This window comes from Hippocampus guttulatus, chromosome 12, assembly GCF_054856545.1.
Source record: "Hippocampus guttulatus isolate MCC_2025c chromosome 12, RoL_Hgut_1.0, whole genome shotgun sequence".
Lineage (NCBI taxonomy): Eukaryota > Metazoa > Chordata > Actinopteri > Syngnathiformes > Syngnathidae > Hippocampus > Hippocampus guttulatus.
Genome location: NC_141272.1, coordinates 19,747,951 through 19,759,249, shown reverse-complemented (window position 1 = coordinate 19,759,249; position 11,299 = coordinate 19,747,951). Strand labels below are relative to the sequence as shown.

General features: G+C 40.8%; 1 long non-coding RNA gene across 1 annotated transcript; it reads left to right on the top strand.

Moving 5' to 3' along the window:
* Positions 1–1,234: 1,234 nt before the first annotated feature.
* LOC147197770 (uncharacterized) lies at positions 1,235–11,069 on the top strand. The gene is made up of 3 exons (XR_015102526.1): positions 1,235–1,371; positions 4,480–4,556; positions 7,284–11,069. It is a non-coding gene; the product is annotated as an uncharacterized LOC147197770 (long non-coding RNA).
* Positions 11,070–11,299: the final 230 nt, after the last annotated feature.

Below are 11,299 nucleotides of genomic sequence, written 5' to 3'. Positions count from 1 at the left end.
GTTCTCCTCGTGCCTGTGTGGGTTTTCTCCGGGTACTCCGGTTTCCTCCCACATTCCAAAAACATGCATGGCAGGTTAATTGAACATTCTAAATTGTTCCTAGGTGTGAGTGTGAACGCAGATGGTTGTTCATCTCTGTGCGCCCTGCAATTGGCTGGCAACCAGTTCAGGATTTCCCCACCTACTGCCCGAAGACAGCTGGGATAGGCTCCAGCACCTCTCGTGACCCTTGTGAGGATAAAGCGGATCAGAAAATGGATGGATGGATGGGTATTTTGTTGTTTACTTCAAACCCTTTGTTGTTGGGTTAGGATGGTGGATCTTTTATTGAGCCATTGAAAACCTAAGAACAAAAATGAAATATACAGGACTGAGTATGTGTTTGCATTTTGCATGTTGAAAATTGTATTTTTGTTATACTGTACATCTGGTTAGGAAGTGTGTGGCCCTATGTGGCCCCAGTTAAGAAGTGTGTGGTCCTATGTGGCCCCAGAGTAGCACTGATGAAAAATAGTGGCCCACCATTCCTGATGTAGAATGTATAACATGATCAGCCAAAATAGGACAGGACTTTTGGGCTGAATCACCCAGCCATGACAAAGACTGACACTTAAACTGAGTTATGTCACAACCAGTTTGTGTTGTTGATATGCTGACAAGTCGTGGCAATGGGCAAGTGATTTCATGAACACAACCCAAAATTAAATGATTTTACAGTCAGACCATGCAGTCAGAACACAAGCCACTGTGAAATAGATGAATACACACCAAATGCAGATTTTAAAATCCCATCTGGGCATGTCCCATCAGCAGGAGACCCCGGGGATGACCCAGCACACGCTGGAGAGACTGTGTCACACAGCTGGCCTGAGAACGCCTTGGGATCTGCCGGGAAGAGCTCGAAGAAGTGGCTGGGGAGAGGGAAGTCTGATCAGGGTTGCTGTTCAGTTGATTTCGGGCGAAAGGCACGCTACACCCTGAACTGGTTGCCAGTCAGCCGCAGGGCACATAGAGAGGCAAACAACCAGAAAATATAACCCAAAATGGGTGAAACATTTAAGTTGGGTAGATAATACAATCCTGAATATTTATGTGTACAGTTGTGGGCTTGTAACGGGAGGGAACAACCGCCTGACTCATGCATGTATTGCAGATGTATTTTGGATTTTTTTTTTCTTTCTGTTTTTGTTCATGTAACTAATCCCCCGGTGATTCTTAACAGATGCAACGAGGCCTGGACCTTTCCCTGGTACAAGCAGCCCTGGTCAGGTTGCTAACCTCTTTGGGACTGCCACTCAGAACTCCGTTGTCAGCAGCTATATCAGTGCTCCAAACCCTCAGCCTGTTTCAGCCTTTAGCCACAGTATTGATGTGAGTGTCAACTTTTGCAACATCATAACATCTCTCCTGGCGATATAAACTGTTCAGTGATATGTATAAAAAGCCATTTAGGGTAGGTTGATTCAGTCTCAGTTTGTTGCCTAAGGGCCAAATTCTGCCTTTCGCAAGTACGTATTTATTTATTTATTTTACACACCCTGCGCATCTTTCATCTATGGGCAAGTCACTTAAACGTATTTGACGACCGTCGTAGAAGCATCGCACTTTTACAAAGACTGTAGATTCTGTTATTATGGACGCTTCCCCCCTGCCCCCGACAAAAAACATATATATATACTGTATATATACTGTATATATATCCAAGCCACCACATTATGTTGACATTTGGCTGCTGATGTAATGCGGTAGGCACACATTATGTCTGGTAGGCAGTCGGTCAGCGTTAGTGAGCGTCAGGGGCTAGGTGTGTGCTGCATCGTCAGCACAATTTAGCCATCACGGGCAGATAACTGGATAACAACGTACTATATAATGTGACTCTGCAATGATGAGGAGGAAAGGTGCTTAATTCCGTAGGCGAATGCATGCAGCATGTCCATGCTGTAGGGTTGCGTATCTTGGTTTGAAGAGGCGTAAGTGACCAATTTGTGTCGATGTCAAAAACAGAATCAGAATAATCTTTCTTGGCCAAGTATGTAGAACACACAAGGAATTTGTCTCCGATAGTACAGGCTGCATTAGTATCATCATAAACAAGGACATGACAAATGAGTATGGAAGCACATTCCGTAAGGTAAGTGTACCGTTGTGCGGTGGTACCACCCAATGACACCTGTGAGACAATGTGCAAAGTATCAAGCAGAGCTAAAGTGTTCAGTAAGAATGTATGCAGCCAGAAAAAACGCGTAGCCAGAAAAGACACGCAGCTGTGTGCCTTTTCAGACCCAGAGAATATGGCCTTAGACGGCCACATTCACACTGCAGTGCGTGATGCCTGATTTGGATCTTTGGTTGAATTCGATCTTTTTTGATACTCGTTGACGTTACAAAAACACTTCTATGCACAGAAAGCACAAAGTCAAGTGACAAAAAGACGACGTCATGTGGCACAGTGCATACGACTGTAAATATGGTTCCGTGGGACATCCATGGTGTAGAGGGGCTCATCTTATCATCAAATGTCAAGAGATGAGCATGGTGGGAGGACATAGAAATATTTTGGGTTCCTGGATCTCCTCACTTCATCGAGACATCTCCTAAAAATTATGCCATGTCATTGCCACGAGTACTGAAAGAACAGTTTGTGTAGATCATGGGTGCCCAAACTTTTTGGACCTTAGATTGACTTTTCGATCAACCAACCTCCCAGGATCGCCCCTGTTAACTCTCTAGATAGCTCACACGTACCGTTTTAAAGTGCTTCCCTGGGCCCTCTACATTCCTATTCTTTGCCCGTGCCCTCTGTGAATTGTACACAAAGCAAACTCTGAATGAGAATAATGACGATAAAAGATGAAGTGCAACTTCCGGCGACGTACATCACGCGCCACCGTAGGTTAATGATTTACCTGCTTTATTTTATTTTATTTTTTAAATATTTTTTCATGAAAATAAGACTGATAGGATGATTAGGGTGCAGCGTACATTAACACAAAAAATATATTACAAAGTACAAAGTCTTTGAAGTCAAGATGGCGCCCGAGTAGGCAGCCGTCGGCAAGTGCTCTCATGAGCCTTGCTTTTTTTTTGTTTTGTCACTTTGTGTTTGTTGTTACGTCGTGTGGACCTGATGTGGACTTTTTTCAGCATTTTTTGGCCACGACATTCATCAAGGAGGTAACTCTGTGCTTGGTGGTTGCGCCTTCTCGGCAGCATGGGTATGCCAGCACTGGTTTTGCCTGGGAGGAATGTCGGCGCCATTTGACTGTCGTTGCTGGACAGTCCCGGGGCGCTTGTGTCTTGCGCCTGTTATGGGCAGCATTTTTCACAGCCCCGCTTTGTTCAGCGGAGAGATCGGTGCTGTTGAACGGTCTGCGGCTGGATGGATGTAAGGCTTGAGGAGCCGACGAGAAGAAAGGAGCGTTAGCGCGGAGCGCCGATGCGGATGTGGAACTGGGAGTCACGGCTTGGAATTGAAGTGGATTTACATGGGACAGGAGATGTGAGCCAATCTCTTTTTCGTCAATGGACGCTACAGCTTTGTGTTTGCTTTCAAAACTGAGCTTGTAGCAGACATGTGCACATTTTCAGCATGACGTCTCTCATCCACTGGTGAAAGGACACTTTGATCCTCTCCTCTTTCATCTATAACTGCTTCAGAGAACAAAGTGTATGCAGAAAAGTGGTGAAGATTGCACGACTGTCTGTGTCCTATGTGTTGTGTTGTGTTATTTTTGTTATTTTGACTTCAAAATGGCGCCGCGTGAGTGGCTGCCTTTCCAGCAGCACCTATATTTTGTTGTTCTACTTCTTCCTTTCATAACTTCGCTGCTGTGAATCAGGAATTTCTCCATTGCGAGACTAATAAAGGTTTTCTTATCTTATCTTAAAGACACACAAATGGTTGGGGGGCTTTTTCTTCTCCTCTACACCCCTCGGATACACTTGGGACCTGTCCTAGATCTACCGGTCGACCAGGATCGACGTAATGGGCACCCCTGGTGTAGATGAATCACAACTATCACCATGAATGTCCACTTTATGCTTAATGTTTCCAGTGATATTAAAATGAAAAATAAAATCCCCATTTACCACAACTTCGCAGATTCACAAATGATTCTCAGTTGTCACCTAAGCACTCTCCCCTGCCCACGCAGAGTTCACATTGGGCTTTTGATGATGTGATCTGTACAGATGAGCATTCATAGATGCAGATGCATCAAATAAATATCCGATTTATATCCACATAAAAAAAAGAGGTCCAGGTTAGATTTACATGAAAAAAATTCAGAATCATGTCGCATATCGGCAAGAAACTTTCTAAAAAGTGCATATAGTAGATATTGTATATCAAATACATAAACATGGTGGGGAGGAATGAGGCCTTGTGTCAATCGTGCAGATCAGTCATTGAGTGATTTCCTATTAAATGTGTGTTTGTACCTGCCCATCTGATGTATAATGTTTTTTGCATTTCAGGGTCCACTGATCCCAACAGCTTTTAATAATGGATATCACTGAAAATCTACATGGGGCAGGTTGTCATCTCTCTTCAGGTGACTATGTACAAATTTCAGCTCATATTAAAATTAAACATTCACATGGTCATTGTTCTTGTATTGTCATCGCACTTCCTTTACATACTTAGTATGGTGGCAACAGCACACGCTTCAGGTCCGACAAAGCTGTCATCTTGGTTCACATTACAATCACAGAGTATATGGATCAACTGTCGTTTAACACACAATCGTAAATATATTGACCGGGGGTGGGTGGGAAATCACCCAACACATCCCACATCACAGGATAATTGGTTAATGTAATTTTTTGGAGACATCTGAAAATCTGGCCTTCGCTAATTTATAGGTATGCATTTACTTCACTTTAGTTAGTAAAACAGCAATTTGTTGATGCGCTACCTCGAGATTTTCATTTTATTGATTTCATTCTTTAAAAAAAAGAAATAAAAGGGGCTGAAAGTAGTATACAAACAAACGATATATATATATATACTGTATGTATATATATATATATATATATATATATATATATAGATAGATAGATAGATAGATAGATAGATAGATAAATAGATAGAGATTAGATATTCCCCTTATGAATGCAAAATGAATGACAACTACAGTCAAGGCACACTCATAAAAATAATTTTACAATACAAAATTGATTCAATCTCCTAATTTCTAATGGATAATCTATCATTTCTAGTGATAAGTAGCAGTGTCAAATATATGTTTTTAGTTGTTGGAATTTTCCACATTTCTTGAAAATTCAAAATATGATATGTCTCTTTGATATATGGACTGGGAACAATGACCATTGAAAGCATAAGTCAATTCAATCATTTTATTTGTAATAAAACGTTATGTGTGCCACTTATTCCTGTAAACACAGTCTTCTGATTAACATTGCGTCCATGGAGAAAAAATGAAGTGGAAAAGTCCACCTGTTTTCATCCATCTCAGGGTCTGCCATTTTGTCCATTACTGCCATCTGCTATCGAGTGAAAGTGACGTCAGAGTGACCACGGGCTCAGCTTGCGAACGTCATGGCTCACCTTTTTTCTTGGTTTGGTCATGTGACATTAAAAATGCAAGTTCGTGGGCAGTTTCTCATCAATTTCAGTCGACAGCAGGTGTCAGTAGAGGATAAGATGACAGCATGCTGAGATGGGTAAAAACAGGGGTATTTTCTGCTTAATTTTTATCCCACAAAGACATTACAGTGGTACCTCTACTTACGAACGTCTCTTCATCCGAAATTTTCAAGTTACGAAATGCCTCAACAGGAAAATATTGCCTCTTGTTCCGAAAGAAATTTCAAGATACTAAAGGTAAAAATACAGTATGGTGTGCTATTTGCAGCTCCGAGTTTCCTGAACACAACATACTTATAGCTGCTCTGCCATTAGCTATTACCGAGCATCATCCTGGCATCCCTTTGGCATACCTCTGACCGAATGAGTCAATGTGTGTAGATTGATAAATAGATCGAAATGTGTCCATGCAGCGTCCTTGTCATTCGCCCCTTGGGCCATGAGGTGTTCCAATAGTTTTACATAAGTGTGAATTACCCAGGAAAAGTGTTCACCAGTCCGGTAAAAGTAAAATGACCATCATTTTTATTCTTTATTCTTTGTTTTTTACAGTATGCAAAACTCATTTATTGTGCAATGATCTAATTGTAACATGTACAGTCAAACCTCGGTTTTCGAACGTCTCTGTTCTCGACCAAATCGGTTTTCGACCAAAAATTTCAAGTTTTTTATGCCTCGGATGACGACTGAATTTCGGTTGTCGAACAAACTGAGCGCACTTGAATGCGTTACTTGACTCCTCTCACCTTCCTTACACGAGGAAGTGACGCTTCCTCGTTTAGCGTTCCATGGTGAAGAGACGTGTTCAATAAAGATTTTTTTTTTTTTTTAAAGAGCGTGGTTTCGTCTTTCGAACAAATCGGTTTTCGAACAGCCTTCTGGAACGGATTATGGTCGAAAACCGACTGTATTTGTTACATATTTTGATACATTTTTATGCTTCAGAAAACATATGTCTTGGAATGGCATTTACATGCAAAACGCATCTGTACTGACCAAATTTTCTTGTTTAGAAATTTCTTCCAGAACCAATAAATTTCGTAAGTGGAGGTACCACTGTATTAATTAGAATGCTGTGTTTAAACTAGTGGTGGTACATACATAGTATATACAGTAATCCCTCATTTATCGCGGTTAATGGGGACCAAAACCACGCGCGATAAACAAAAATCCGCAAAGTAGCGACCAATAAACATATACAGGTTAAAAAAAGAAACTTTTTTTTAAGTCCACAAAAAGTCAGCAAACGGTCCGCGAGAAGCTGCAAAACAACAGCGAGTCACTTAGAGCAACATATACAGTACTGTACTCCATGTATATGGAAAAAAATATATATATACTGTATATATATACATATATATATATATATATATATATATATATATATATATATATATATATATATTTTTTTTTTAATTAATATGTTTGAAAAAATCCACGATGCACTGAAGCCGCGATAAACGAACCGCAAAATAGCGAGTGATCACTGTATTATAACATTATTGGAAAGAAAGGAGGACCATCATGTTTGTCTTGTTAAAGGAAATCCCATGTGACTGAAACTTATAGCAGCAGTTGCATTGATTGGTGTAATTAGACACAATAAAGTGATTTGTGAATGTGTAAAGGGCAGACGCAACCTATAACGACTTGCTTCTGGTTTTTGGTCTAGGCAAGCCGTGGAGCAGACCAGCATTTGAAAGCTCCTCTTCTGTGTCAGCATTAACCACTACAGCATCAGTGTGGCCAACCGCAGCACCGGAATGGCAATACATTTGACCCTCACCATTCACGAGGGATAGGGACCAGGCCGGTCTGTGAATAACAAAACTCTTTTTACGATCATTATAAATGAAAAAAAAAAATCACAATATTGTTTATACATTTTGGAAAAGCGGGTGGAACCCGGACTACCAGGAGGACATATTTTTTTAATCCTTGAAAATTCTTGCATAAGTGAGGACAAACCACCAATACATGTTTTCCACAAAAAAAGGGGTTACCCCTCCAGCAACCAAAACACATTTCAAAATATTTTTTAAATGTTGAAAAAGTAATCAGTGAAAAGATGAATCCATGGGTGCCAAACCGTGAAAATGCACGGGTCCACTCTACCATGAAAACCACCTCAGAAAAAAGATGACTGTTGTACTATATACTGTTTCTTGACTCTTGTGAATCAGACTTCACGGCAATATCTTTGTAAAGAGATTTTATTTATGTATTTATTTTTAATGTGTGCTGCTTTTTTGTCAAACTTTTTCAGTGAGGAATAGTTTTTAATACTTTTGGCTTATATGTGTTTTCAGAGGTGGCTGCATCATAAATATTGCCTGTACGTCCTTCGCCAGAGGTCCGGCCACCATTATTATTTTTATTGTTATTTCAAGCTGAACCAAAACTGTCGTCATTTTTGGTTCAGCTTTTCATTTTTTTAAGTGCATTTCTGTCATTACTAAACCACAGTTTTTCACCTCTGTTTTACGACCATCATCTTTATTTTAACCATGTTTTTTCTCTCCTTCTCCTGCCTCTGTTAACCCCTCCTCCACTGTATCATCCAGCACTATATGTAGCACTAAATAGTAGTCCCCTGATAATGTTTGGCGATTCAGACAGCCAACAACCTACGGTACTTGCGTCTCACATGACCACCCTAACTGTCATGACGCACCGGCACATTAAGATCTCTATTTGTGAATCCAAAATATTTATTTTAAACTGTGTTTTATTTCCTTGGTTGTAAACATTTTAAGTTAAATAATGATTCAATTATTCCCGTGGTGTGTAATTACGGTGTCGCTTTGATATTCACGCTGAGCCATGTCGTTTTCCGGTTCGCGGTGCATTATGATCTATAATTACAGAAACGTGTTGAATGAACATCGACGCGCACTACTTTGTGGGGGCATTGTGGTTGATTTTGAGAGCAATACATTTATCCTACCTGGACATTGGGACACCCCAACAAAATGGCCTAACTGTGTGCACTATATACGGAATATTGTACACATTCAGACACAGCGTTAGTTTAGTTTAGCTGATTCTTGCTCTGTGGTGCATCCTGCCACCTACTGTACAAATGGACTTGACAGGCTATATTATCTAGGTTAAAGCTTTTCTGGTGATGCGTTTCCAAATATACTCAATGCCGTCCACTCAAAGCAACCCTGGTGTATATTCACCCCTTCAATCGTCAGCGAAATGGGAGTCTGCCAGCGACGGGATGAGGAGGTCTGTCGATACTGATCCGGTTAGTGACGATCCCGGTGACGGACAAAAACTCGCTTTCATCTACGCTTATTCTATAAGTTTTTCAAAATTTCCCGCCATTCATCATTCGCCAGTAAACCGTCAGTTCTACACTGATGGACCATCCATCAGTACTGACAGGATGCCCAACTCATGTGGTTTTAAATTTGGTTGTTTTTCTTTTGATATGTCAACGATCTCCAAAGGAGGTCATGTCAGAACTGGTTCAAGACACCATTGCATTAACAAAGGTAGTGATAGACAAGATGTCTCCATAAAGAGACAGAGTGGACTGGTGGGCTAAAGCAGCGGTCCCCAACCACCTGTCCACGGATCAGTACCGGGCTTCTGCCCATTTGGGACCGGGCCGCACATAGACAGACCTGCAAGCTGTGAGCAAATTTACTTCATCAGACGTGGGCTGGAAAATTTGCGCGACTCTAGCCAATCGTAGTCTTCCTTTTAACCTTGGTTGGAAAGTTGAAATAAATAGAATCTGCCGATAAATGAAAGAAGAAGCAGTAAACAGAAAGTAATACCGTATTTTCACGACCATTCGGCGCACCGTATTGTTGGCCGCAGACTCAGTAACGGGTGCTATTTCTGTGTTTGACACATACACAAAACGCACTGTATTATTGGGCGCAGCCAGGCATGGTAAAACATACGCCAGCTTAAACATACGGCATGCATGCACGCACGGTAAAAACACGTTTTTAAAAAGGCAACGGAAGCAAAACTGAGTTCGGTTGTACTTTATTTAGCCATTTTGCACTCACGTTTTTCTCTTCACCTCTTACACGCTCACCCTTCACTCATTGGCGAATGGTACCTGCTAGGGGCGTGCCTGTAGCGTCCTCTTACATGGCCACCCTTCACTCATTGGCGACTGGTACCTGCTAGGGACGTGCCTTTAGTGTCCTCTTACATGCCCACCCTTCACTCATTGGCGGACTTCCGCATGCCTGTCGTCACTCACTCCACCTTTTCTCTATATAAACAGCGTTGACCAAACGTACCAAACAAATTGACCAAACGTACATCGAAATGCGCAGCTGATATGGCAACCATAGCTTCCAAAGATGCAGCTATTTTGACAAGAGAAGTTCCTCCCCTAACGACATAGAAGAGGAACCTGTTGTGCGTGGGACGTCGTCAAAGACAAGCCAATACAATAAATCATTTGAACAGGTAGCACCCAAGTGAAAAAGTGGAGATCATGAAAAAAATGTCAGCAGAGCCTGCCCACATAAACGTTAGCAGTTTAGTCGCTAATAACTAGCCGGCATCCAACGAATGACAGCAGCAATCAACCGTGTGCCATTTACAAGTAGCAATGATGCTAACACCGTATATAGGAACATAACTTCAAAAATGTTTATGTTTACATTATAAGGCATATTTATTGTTCCTAATTGGTCCATTTTTTAGTTGGTCACTGTGTTATTCTATTTTATTCTACATTTGTTGTGCAGTAGGATAACACTTTAAAAGGAATGTACTGTATGTTAATAAAACACAAACAAGGTTGGGGAGCACTGAGCTAAAAGGTTTGTTGAAATGGTTTGACATGGGGACACAATATTCAACTCAACTTTACAGTATTTATAGAACACTTTAAAAAGCATCAAAACACCACCAGACGTGTGCACACAGTGTAGTTATCAGCAACTCTGGACTTGTTTTTGGCAATAAAGAACAATACTTTTTTTGAACAGTTCTGCTTTTTTTTTTTCTTAACATTTTGCTGCTGCGTGTGAAAGAATATGATGGATATTTTTTAATTCTGTGATTGAGGACGGGCCGTGTGATGTTGGATCTTGGAATGTTGAGTCACATCTACTTTGAACTAAGATCATTGCTTTCCACCTGAGGCCCAGTGTACATGTTTGTCAAATATATCCGCAGTTGGATCTTTATTCTGACACAGTCACAGAATGATGACATTCCTTTTGCAGTTACACTGAAAAAAAATGAAGCATGGGGGATAAATATCTAAAAAAAAATTAAGTAATACATCACCACGAATATTTGCGCTTTGACTGATGTAAATAATTCATTGAGTGCAACCTCACATTTGTACTGAAGAACAATTTACAGTCTTCAATGAACCGAACGTGCACGTTTTCAGAAAACAAAAGGAAAACGGAAGACCAGGATAAAATCCATGCATGTATTGGAAAAAACGAAAAATACCACACTTGTAGGCAGGGAGCTTCGAGTTGACCAATCAAATGAATCTCAGGCAACCAATCAAATAAATCTCAAATTCAATGAAATGGCTGTATCTTTAATGATCTTTGCTGTTTTTACAGATTAAAACATTTTATATTTGGCTAAAACCTCATACCTCCAAGAGTCATTTTTCAGGAGACTCCAAAATTGGCATGTTTGTTCAACCATGAATAGTGGTGGAGTTAGGGTGGCCGAAGCGAT